This window comes from Raphanus sativus, chromosome 5, assembly GCF_000801105.2.
Source record: "Raphanus sativus cultivar WK10039 chromosome 5, ASM80110v3, whole genome shotgun sequence".
Lineage (NCBI taxonomy): Eukaryota > Viridiplantae > Streptophyta > Magnoliopsida > Brassicales > Brassicaceae > Raphanus > Raphanus sativus.
The window spans coordinates 17,686,020-17,697,110 of record NC_079515.1 but is presented as its reverse complement, the minus strand read 5'-3'; the positions used below and the strand labels follow the sequence as shown (position 1 = coordinate 17,697,110).

General features: G+C 34.0%; 1 long non-coding RNA gene across 1 annotated transcript; it reads right to left on the bottom strand.

Annotated features, from left to right (window-relative positions):
• Nucleotides 1-10,314: 10,314 nt before the first annotated feature.
• Nucleotides 10,315-11,091, bottom strand: LOC130512363 (uncharacterized). The gene is made up of 2 exons (XR_008945871.1): nt 10,693-11,091; nt 10,315-10,590 (listed from the first exon to the last, which is right to left on the bottom strand). It is a non-coding gene; the product is annotated as an uncharacterized LOC130512363 (long non-coding RNA).

Below are 11,091 nucleotides of genomic sequence, written 5' to 3'. Positions count from 1 at the left end.
GGTTAATGCTGGAAGATAATTCTTTATTGATCATTAGATATGTCTATATAGGGCTATTACAAATCATAACCCTAAATAAGAAAGGAAAACTACTTAATATCTATAATAGGAAAAAGACCAAATCTCTATTAATGCTTTTAAGGAAAATACTAGTTTCTAGTCTTCTTTCTCTGGTACGTAATACCATAATGTGTATCATTACCGAACTGAATTTCTGGAGTACTCTATCGAGTAAGTCCGACGCGGGTTCCGGGTTTAGAGCCCAAATGCTCTGTTTTGGCGTCTGTGGTATACGTCGTATACTAGTTCCCGGTGTCGTAAACACTCCTCTTTCATTGGAGAACCAATGTTCCAATCCCCCCGAGTGATAACCTGACGCGTGAAGAGACATAATTGTCTTGTCACGTGCTTCTGCTTCTCTGTGCCATATAACTGGGGTGGAGCCATGATTGAACTCGACAGTCTTGTTTGGTCCATCCCATATTACTCTTCCTAATGCATTCAACCATCTAATTCCATGCACCACATCGAAACCTGTCAAAGGAATTGCAAAGCAGTCAACTTTGAATTGGTGTCCTTGTACTGTTATTGACAAGCCTTGACAAAACCCTTAAATTGGACAACGCCCTCCATTGGGAAGACCTACGAACCGGCCAGGTTTCCGGTGTATTGGTATGCCCAACTTCTCTACCAAACTGCTCTTGATAAAGTTGTGAGTGCTCCCTGTATCAAGTAATACCCAACCTCTTCCTGTCAAGATATCAGCTTGTACTTGAAAGGTTCGCTCGTTTTGTTCCCCATTCATGGCGTTTATGGAGATTTCTAACTCATCTTCCTCAATCCACTCATCGTCTTGATTATCTCCCTCCATGACTGGCATAATATGAAAGAGAACGGGAGTACAATAATGACTAGGCGTGTATAAGTCATCGCAATTGAAACAAAACCCTTTCGCTCTTCGATCCGCCATCTATGCTGGCGTTAATTTTTTCAAGAATCTCTTCTGGCCCGTTTGCTTTTGAGGTCCTGGTTTTGTAGTTTTTCCTTCTGACCCTCGATTCTTTTGCCGAGCTGATACCCCAAGTGTCTTAGTGATAGGCGCTAGATGACCACCAAACATCCTGGTGCGTTTATCACTGTCAATCTTGTACTCGTTATCTCTATCCTATGATGCATGGAAACGGAAGCGGGTACGTGGAAGTGGAAGCGGAAGCGTAAAGAAACGTGGAAGCGTATTTTTAAAAATATTTAGGAAACGGGTACGTATTGGAAACGTGTATATATATATATATTGAAGCACAAAAATAAAAATAATTTATATGATAGCAATTCAACACATAATTTAAATTTTGTAATTCACATAAAATTTGACAAAAAAAAAACTAGACATAACATAAAAATATAGTTCAAGCTTGTATGAATAGTAATAGCTTAAGCTCCTAAATATGATACAAATAAGTATTTAACTATAATATATCACTTTCTTACAATTTTTTTTAATAATATCACATGAATTTAACACGTCGTGACTCACTATCAAACAACGCAATATACAAACAAGTGACAACACATCAAGCAAAATATAATAATTGATTATTTATCAAATCAAGAGTTACGTACCTTTACTCTCTTCTCTCACAATTCTGGATAAAGGTTGAAGAAGTATCAGAAACTTCTTACGGTAAGTGAATTCCAAAAACTTAAATCCTTTCATTTATTTGTTAAGTAGAGTTTTGTTATTACAATGGGATAGTTGGGTCACGTATTCACAAAACAAATTAAAATTAAAAAGCCCATCAAAACAATTTTTCAGCTTCTATAAACTTAAAGAGTTCATCTCTTCAAAACGCTTCCGGCCATATATCCATCGAAGCTTCCAATTCTGAATCGCAAGCTTCCATTACGGTTCCAAACGTCTCATAAACAGAATCGCGATTCCATGTCGATTCCGAGCGATTCCGAACGATTCCGTTTCCGGTTCCGCTTCGGAAGCACGAAACGCATGACAACGGACGATTCCATGCAATTTTATGTGTTACCAATCGTCGCAAGTTGAGGTTCCAGTGGTACGCTTGTCCCGTTAAAACAAAAGTTGCTTGTCTAACTTTCGTATCGTCGCTGAATATTCTTTGATCCACAAAGAAATCATCACACTTTTGTAACCACTCCATAGCATCGGTTGTCCCATCAAATGGTGGAAACTCTATTTTGGCTTATTTCACACATCTTCTTTCGAAGTGGTTGCTTCTGTACTCACGAGTTTCGTAATTCCTCCCTCCATCAACCCTTCGGTGTTTCGATAATCCCCAGAATTTTAATTAGAGTCGTGTGGTGCTGCACCAATTGGTCTAACATTCCAGTCTCCTCCTCCATCGGTTCTCCTATGCCCTTGTTCTCCTCCTACAGCTCGGTGTGGCCATGGTCCCCCGGAGAACCCATAATTGGACTCGTTTACCAAGCAGCAACTCCTCACCGGAATGTTTTTCTGAGCTTTGGAGGGTGTAAAACTCGTACCAACATTGGTATCGGATGATATCGCCCCTTTGCTCCCTTTACTCCCATCTAATATTTCCACTTCAGAAAGTTCTTCGGTTGAGAATTTGATCGCCTTACCGCGATCCTCGTTAGCAGTTTCATGACGCACCATTCACTCTTGTAGAGTTATCATGTTCGCATTCTGAGTTTTCATGTTATCATCTATCTTTGCATTCATCGATTACATCATCTCCATCATCTTTGCCATCTGTTTTGAAAGCGCCTCAGTGTCCCCCATCGAATCGTTCGGCTCTGATACCAAATTGATATGAGCATGTCGCCTTGATTGAGCTTGAGTAACCGGAACCATAGCTTTGTAAGTAAGAACTGAGAACTTTGTTTGTAAAGTTTCCTTTAACCCTAGTCTTTCTTGATAATAAGGTTAATGCTGGAAGATGATTCTTTATTGATCATTAGATATGTTTATATAGGGCTATTACAAACCATAACCCTAATTAAGAAAGGAAAACTACTTAATATTTATAATAGGAAAAATACCAAATCTCTATTAATGCTTTTAAGGAAAATACTTGTTTCTACTTACCTCTTGCTGATTGCAGTGAAAGAAGGATGCTTTGTTGATGTTCAATACATAATGAATGAATGGAAACTCCCCAACTGTCATGCCCACTTCTTCATGATCACCAATCCCTCACACAACCAACAAACAAAGTTAAAAACAAAACTAAACCATAGACTCTAAAGAGAAAAACAAAAACGAAAGAAAAAACATAGAGTCTAGAAGTAACAAATATTTGATAAATTGATTCTACTAAGCAAATAATAAACACTGATCAAGAACAAATCTTTCATAAATCGATCAAACCCCAATTAGTAAAGAACAAAGGAAATGACCTCGATGATGCAAATTAATAAATACTGATCAAGAACAAATCTTCGACAAATCTATTCAAAACCAAATTAGTAAAGAATAAATCTCTGACCTGAATGATGCAAATTAATAAACACTGATCAAGAACAAATCTTTGACCTCGATGATGCATGCAACAACAATACAAGTCTAAATATTGACAAAAAAAAATCCTTTGATAGTTCCATTCGATACACAACAAGTTCAACTTGTAACCAATACCCTAAACAAAATAAGTAAAAAAGGGTGAGAGCTTTCTTCACTTACAGGGTCGAAGTAGAAATGTTTGCAGAGGCCTGAGAAGATCATCTGCTTCGTCTTTCAATCCATCTTCGACTTCTTCTTTTGAGACTCTTCGGTTAAACAGACCACAATCGTCTTTGAATTCAGAAAGAAGATGAAGTGACTTGTTTTTGGATGAGAAAGAAATCGTCTTTGATTCCAGAATCAATCGTAACCCGACGAGGATCGAGATCAAAATCGCCAGAGAAGAAGGAGATTGAAGGAGAAAGAGAAAGAAGAGATTTTTGATGAGATTCACGACGAAGGAGAGAGAGAGTCATAAAGGTGAGGTCGAATAGAAACGTGCCACGTATCGTCTCTTACCAGCTCTAATAATCCCTCTTCAAAATAATGAATGAAATGAAAGATGATTTAATAACACGTTTTTGAAACATAATGATAACCCTGGAGTTGAGAAGATGAGCCTCAGCATAAAAACATAATACTGTAGGTTGTCATGTGGCACTTGTGAACTAGTAGATCTACAAAACAGTTTCGATCTAATAGAATTACTCTTTGGAAATTTCCCTGTGCGATAAAATTATGAATTGAATGAGGAGAGTGGATTTATTTAGAGAAGGAAGAGAGTCATTTTCCGCAATGTACGTTTACAAAGAGGCTGGCCTTACAAACTTATTTCTCAAAGTTCTCTTTTCTGTTCAAACAAAAAATATTTTTTCGAAACTGAAGAAATGTATATTGAGACAACCACGTTAAGTAGATCGAATTGTGTGTTGTTTTCTATATATTGGAAATGGGCTAAAAACTAAAAGTAATTTGGTCCAAAAATCATATTAATCCTATCTCTTAACAAAAACTCAAGATCTATGTGTTTGCCTATCCGAGCCGGCCGGGCAGCAGCGCGCATGGGGAACCGTCCTTTCTTCCAAACAAAAAACTGGTGTAAATATATATATATATATATATATATATGATACACCCTAAATAAGGATCATTCGACCGGTAAAGTTTTGGATATGAACTCCGATGGAGAACTGATGGAATGAAAGGTCACACGGCAGTTGCATAATGATTGCTGATATTCCCGAAGCCAATCTTTTGACTGATATGATGCACATGTCCAACAAAAGGGAAATCTCAACTGTTGTTTGATGTGACGCACAAGTCCAACGGAAAATAGAAGTTTGCTTAGAGCTAACCACACCAAGAAGCAAGAGATGTTCTAAATCGAAGAACAAAGAGTAAAGACTCAAAAAGTGAAAAGAAAATTGACTGTCTTATTCAAAGAAAAAGATTACATATTTATAAAGTTTTGGGTCAAAGAGAAGAAAGGAAAATGCGGATAACAATACATAAAAATAAGAATTTTGACTAGAAAATGATAAATGAGTCAAATGTGCGGAAACTGATGAATACTAGTCAATGTTGGCGAGTTTGAGGCAGACTGGTCAAGGTTCGTCTAAGTTTCCAGATTCATCCACGGTGATCAGGTTCATAGCGGACAGAAGAAGGACATACGCAGGATGGTCCGTGTGGTCTGCCGAGTGTCCTTCACGAACCAAGTGAACATCCACGTGAACCAAGTCTTCAGAAAGCTTAAGGATCCTTGTCTTAGAGAAATATCCGACTGAGAAGTCCATCATCGGGTCGAACATCAAGTCAAGGACGTGATATGGTCATCGGGACATGTGGTACAAACCAAACGGGCCAGAAGTGAGAAGGTACGATCGTTTTCAGGTTCTTCACGTCCAAAGTTGATTCTGGCTCGACTATCAGTCTTGGAATGTCGAATGGGTCGGGAAAGAACTCTTCTGGTACGGTCGGTTCCATCGCCAGGCCATGGTTCCGGTCTAATCTCCATTCCGGACGTATGTGGGTCAACACAGTGGACAGAACGTGCAGTACGGTCGGTGTGATCGGATGGGACGGTACAGACGGTCTGATCAGCACGATCCGATGAGAAAATATGGTTGGTATGGACAGAATGATCAGATGGGATGACACGGGCAGAATGTTCAGCACGATCTGATGGTAAAACCTCGGTTTGATCGAACCGATTGACAAGATCATCACGTTGGACCGTGTCCATGAACCAAGCAGGTCGATGCCCGAACCGGAGCGCATCAATATATATATCGCGAAAACATGATTGATCCCGATGTGAGACAAATGACAAAGGATATCGTTTGGCTTTTGATCTTTTCAACTTACCCACTTTATTACTTAATTTCTCATTCAATTTTAATGTTGTTATGATCTTTTCAACTTACTTGATTACTTAATTTCTCATTCAATTTTAATGTTGTTAACTAGATTTTGACCCGCGCTTTTGAAGCGCGGAATATTTTACGATGAAAAATTTCACTAATAATTTAACAAATATTTTGGTTATTTTTAAAGAGTGTGTATTTAGAATATTTTTGCATTTAAATCAGTATTTTTAAATTCAACCCGATTGTGATTATACCGGTTAATCCGGAGATCTGACAATTCAATTTATGTTTTTAAAATATTCATATTAAAAAATCACTAAAACCCGAGACTAACCGATTGAACTGATGGATGACCGATATGTAATCTAATTGGATTTAAATTGTAATAGTTTCATAATTTGTAATCTTATAATCGAAATTTTAAAGTTCACTATTTTGCAATTTATGAAATTATGACGTTTCTACAAAATTTTAAAGAGAAATGATAGATATAAAATAACTAAGATTAATTATTGTATTATTTGGAAACATTGATAGTAGTATAAAAAATATATTGTTTGGAAACATTGATAGTAGTATAAAGAAATAAGTATATTGTTTGGAAACATGGATAGTAGTATAAAGAAAGGAACATTAGTGACTTAATGTATGTTTAACTATAAAGTATAAAGGTGTATATAATTTAAAAAACTTACAAAATAAATGTTAGGTCCAACAGAATGTTTCTGTTTTAATAAGATACTAGAGCTTGACCCGCACATTCGTGCGGGTTTTGATTTGGACTTTTAAAAATTTAATATTTGTATTTCATAATCAGTATCATATATTTTAGATGTGTTACTATGTAACTAAATGTATATTGATTATTTGAATATTTTAGGTTCTTCTATATCATAATTGAATCCGAACCAAAACGAATAATATGATTATTTTTGTTATTTGGTAATTTTGAGGTTATTTTTAGTTTGGATACAAAAGATATAAACTCAATCGGTTAATATGGTTATTTTTGGTAAAAATATTTGAAATTTTAGATATATTAATTATTTGGATATTTTTAAGTTCCAATATATCAGAACTGAACCCACTCGGACCAAAAGGATCCGACTCAAAAGTCACCAAAAAAATTATAAAACTCGAACGGAACCTAATTCCAAAACTTAAAATTTAATACCTGAAAAAACGATCCAAACTTGAACGGGTATCCGAAAGACCATATTTCTAACTGTATATTATTATATTTACCTGAAATAATTAAAAAAGTAAAACTATTATTTTGGTAGTATTGAGGCGTTCTAGTTTAAATGTCATGTGTGTGTTTTTGACATATTTATAAATAAATATTTATTTTATATAAATGTTAGTATATATTTTACAATTTAAATTTATTAAATATTTGTTTATTATGGAATTTCTAAACACAATAATTTATAGTTTATATTGAGTAATTTTATTTTAGTTTTGAATTAGCAACTGTTTCATTAAGAAAATATATGATTATGTAAAGTATGAACTATTCATTCTTCAATTTTTGGGTCAATATTTTACAATCAAAATTAGGAGTATTTTTAATTATAACATAAAAATAATAACAATAATAAAAATTTATCTTTAATTGATTGCATAGAATATTAAAATATGGTAAATTTGTTAGTTAGCTAGATTATAGGAAGTTGTAATCTTACTTTTAGTTAAATAAAGGAAATATAATAAATACTTAACATTAAACTTATTAATTAATTCAATGGCATGTGATTGTAAATATTGTGCAAGTTTAAGGGTTAGTTTTAATTTGTACTTCAGTTTTAATAGATTAGATAGATGTGTGAATATACCAGGTTGTAGTACGCGTTACAAGTGTTACAGCAAGCTGATGATCTGACCGAAACAGCCACCGGTTTAGCCGGAAAAGCCATGGGAATGCAAAAATCCAGCCTTTATAATCTTTATAAAAAACAGAGTTCTAACAAAAATTAGTGTTGAAGGGGATATTCACCCACAAATAAGTATTGAAAAACGGCTAGAGTTTCGATTAGAGAATCGTGAGAACAGTTATTACCGAAACAGATAAACGAATACACAGAAAAAGAACAGGTCGTTGATTTGTTCAAGACTAGGGTCATTGACTATAGTATGTGGAGTTATCTATCCTATTAAAAGTGAAGTACAAATGGGAAATAACCCTGATTTCTTCTCATTATTTACGACTCTCTGCCACTGGTTTTATTAAAAAAGATTTGCTAACTAATCTACCTCATTTCACGCAAATCTAACCTACAAAATGGCCCATTACGTTTTTGAGTCAACAATTTGATGGGCTAAACCATAATAACTACACCTAATCTAGCTCATCTCACAGCCTGCTCTTTTATTTTTGTTTTTGTTTTTCTTTCCCAACGGTTTGGGTAGTTTCCTCGGGCCTACTGGCTTCCATTTTGTTTTGTTTTGTTTCCGTTTGGTTATTACATCCCTTTGGATGAAACAATTTGAAGTTTTTCTTTTTTTTGCTAGAAAACATCTAAAATCTAAAATCTAATTAAAGGGGAAGTACAAATTATATTTATCCCTTAAAATTGCATAAATATTACAAAAGAATGCCACTAGAGTTAAACACTGTGTTTTGTATTTAAATTGAACCGACGTTGATGTTACTAAACCGGGTCGCTGTACTTAAACCATTCAATTGTTGTAATAATTACATAACCATTTCAAGGCTTTAGTCATTCATTTTTTTCCAAAATTTAAACCGTAACTTATGTAGAATAGATTATATTTTATTTTGACTCTGCCAGGTATACACATAACTATTTTTAAACCAATGTCCAGGTATAAAATAAAAACATGTACAACATTATATTTTATACTCAAATAAAATGAAAACCTGTACAACATTATATATTATAATTAGACATTGAACAAATGTAATAAAATACACCAATTTACTACAATTAAAAAATATGAAAGTATAAAATTTATGTTTAACATATAATAATTTCAAATATACACCCGCGCGGGCGCGCGGGTCAAAAGCTAGTTGTAATTATGGCGTGGATCTCCTTTTTTGACATGCCTCCTTATTTATATGAAAGGTATTCACTGACCTAAGAAGTACTAATGTGGTGGTGGAGAAAAAATATTAGATATCTTCAACAACTGACCAAGACAAAAAGAATAAGATATACTAATGTGGTGGTGGAGAAAAAATATATCACTAAAATTTGTCACATGTTTTATTGATAATTTTTTAACGATTAGAAGGTTCTAGTCTATAAATCCATACATTTTTAAGTGGGATGTAGATCAGAACATGTATTTTAACTCTTTTTAGAAAGTAATTATTTTCCAACATAATTAAACATGTGGCATATTATATATATATACATATATATATATTATGTTAAAAAAAATTCATACAGTAGAAATTCTCTATATTTAAACTAATAAACGATACAGTCTCGAGTTGAATCGGTGTAACATATAACATAATTTCATAAAATAATAATAATAATTAAACAATATTATGTAAATATATGATGCCAATATAAACATAAAGTAATAACTAATGTATATAGAGTTTTAATAAATATAAAAATATCTTGTATAGTTTATTTTTCACATTAAAGTTTATTTTAAATATATTAATGGTATTTTGTCATTTTAGACCTACAAATCATTAACTCTATACCAAATAATCGAATAAAATTAACATAAAATTTATATATGTAAAATTTAGTCAACACATATACCGTAAAGTAAAATATTTTCTCAATCTTACATAAAACATAATAAAATATAAATCTTAAAAGTGATTTTTTGTAAATTAATAACTGTTTTTTTTCATTATAAACATGCTACTAATTTTGTATTCATATCAACAACAAACGATGGTTGTGTTCTTGTACTTTATACGAGGTTGTTTGCTCTTGAATTCTGCATCAGGGGTATATGAATGATTTATGAGCTGTAAAAGCTTTCTCTTAGGATCGTGATATCATTCAAGTAGCTTGCAAAAATTGATCATTCTTCTGGTTCCAACATCTTCTTCACCAATTGTGAATAATATGTGCAAATGTGACATGAAACAGATGTAAATTTTTCATACATTTCATTGTCCATATAAAAGCTTCCACTTCTGAGTGAAAAGGTGATACACTAGCTCGCATAGATCTAGTTCCCCATATCAATCCATCAAAACCTTCTAATGTATTGTACCAACCTTGCCCCTAATAATTTTCCTTGTCCTTCTATGATACATTCGTGAAACACCATCGTCTTGGTATGGTAGAGTAGTAGCCTGCCTCTTATTATGTGGAACAGTTCTTTGTATGATTGAAGCATGTGTCTATGTCCAAAGTAAAGATTTCGTCTCTACTAACTGAAGTGTGTCTCTGAGATCAACGTCTATATTACTAAAAAATTTATGATTATCAAATTAATAATTATATAAATTAATAAATAATAAAAATCTCGACATTATTAGTTTACAGAATTTTCACTATATCTTTAATACAATGCAACTAGAAAAGAAAAAAAAAAAGAAAAAAATTTAAGCTAAAACCTTAAGAAACATGGTCGGTACACTCTAAACCATGGCTAAAAATACAAAATCAAGAATCAGGCCGAACACACAAACTTGACGGAGCTAAAGCACTTTTGCAGTGGTCATGTTAGCTAAAATCAAGACCAACTTGAGTTCTGAGCCGGACGAAGAATTTGTTACCACCATAACTGACGAGAAATGTGCAAGAAGTAAGATGAATAAGACAATCAAAACAAAGACAAGAAGAAAATCAGGTCAAAGGAGAGCAAAAGAAGGAATAAATCGACAACCAAGGAGGAGTCGACAGAACAGAACATAGGGGTTTTGCCGGTTCGGAGCTAGTGAGTGGATAGGCCAAACCACACTCCATGACCAACTCGCCTCCACCCAACCAAAAACCTTAGCTCTGGTCTCGGTTCTCCTTTTAGAAAGCAATCTAGGAGAAGATCAAAGAGAAACCGGTGGATAAACAAAACCTCAGACCAATCGTCTCCCCTTCTCACCAAGCTTAACCGCTAACGCTTCACCACTAAAACAAAAAACGAATCGCCGCCAAGGACTAAACTGGAAGCAATATAGTATGGCTTGGAGGACATCACCTAGATCTACCCCCACAGAACTCGGTCGTGAAGCCCCGAGACATCAGCACCGTCTGCAGATCACATTATAATTTTTAAACTAGATTCTAA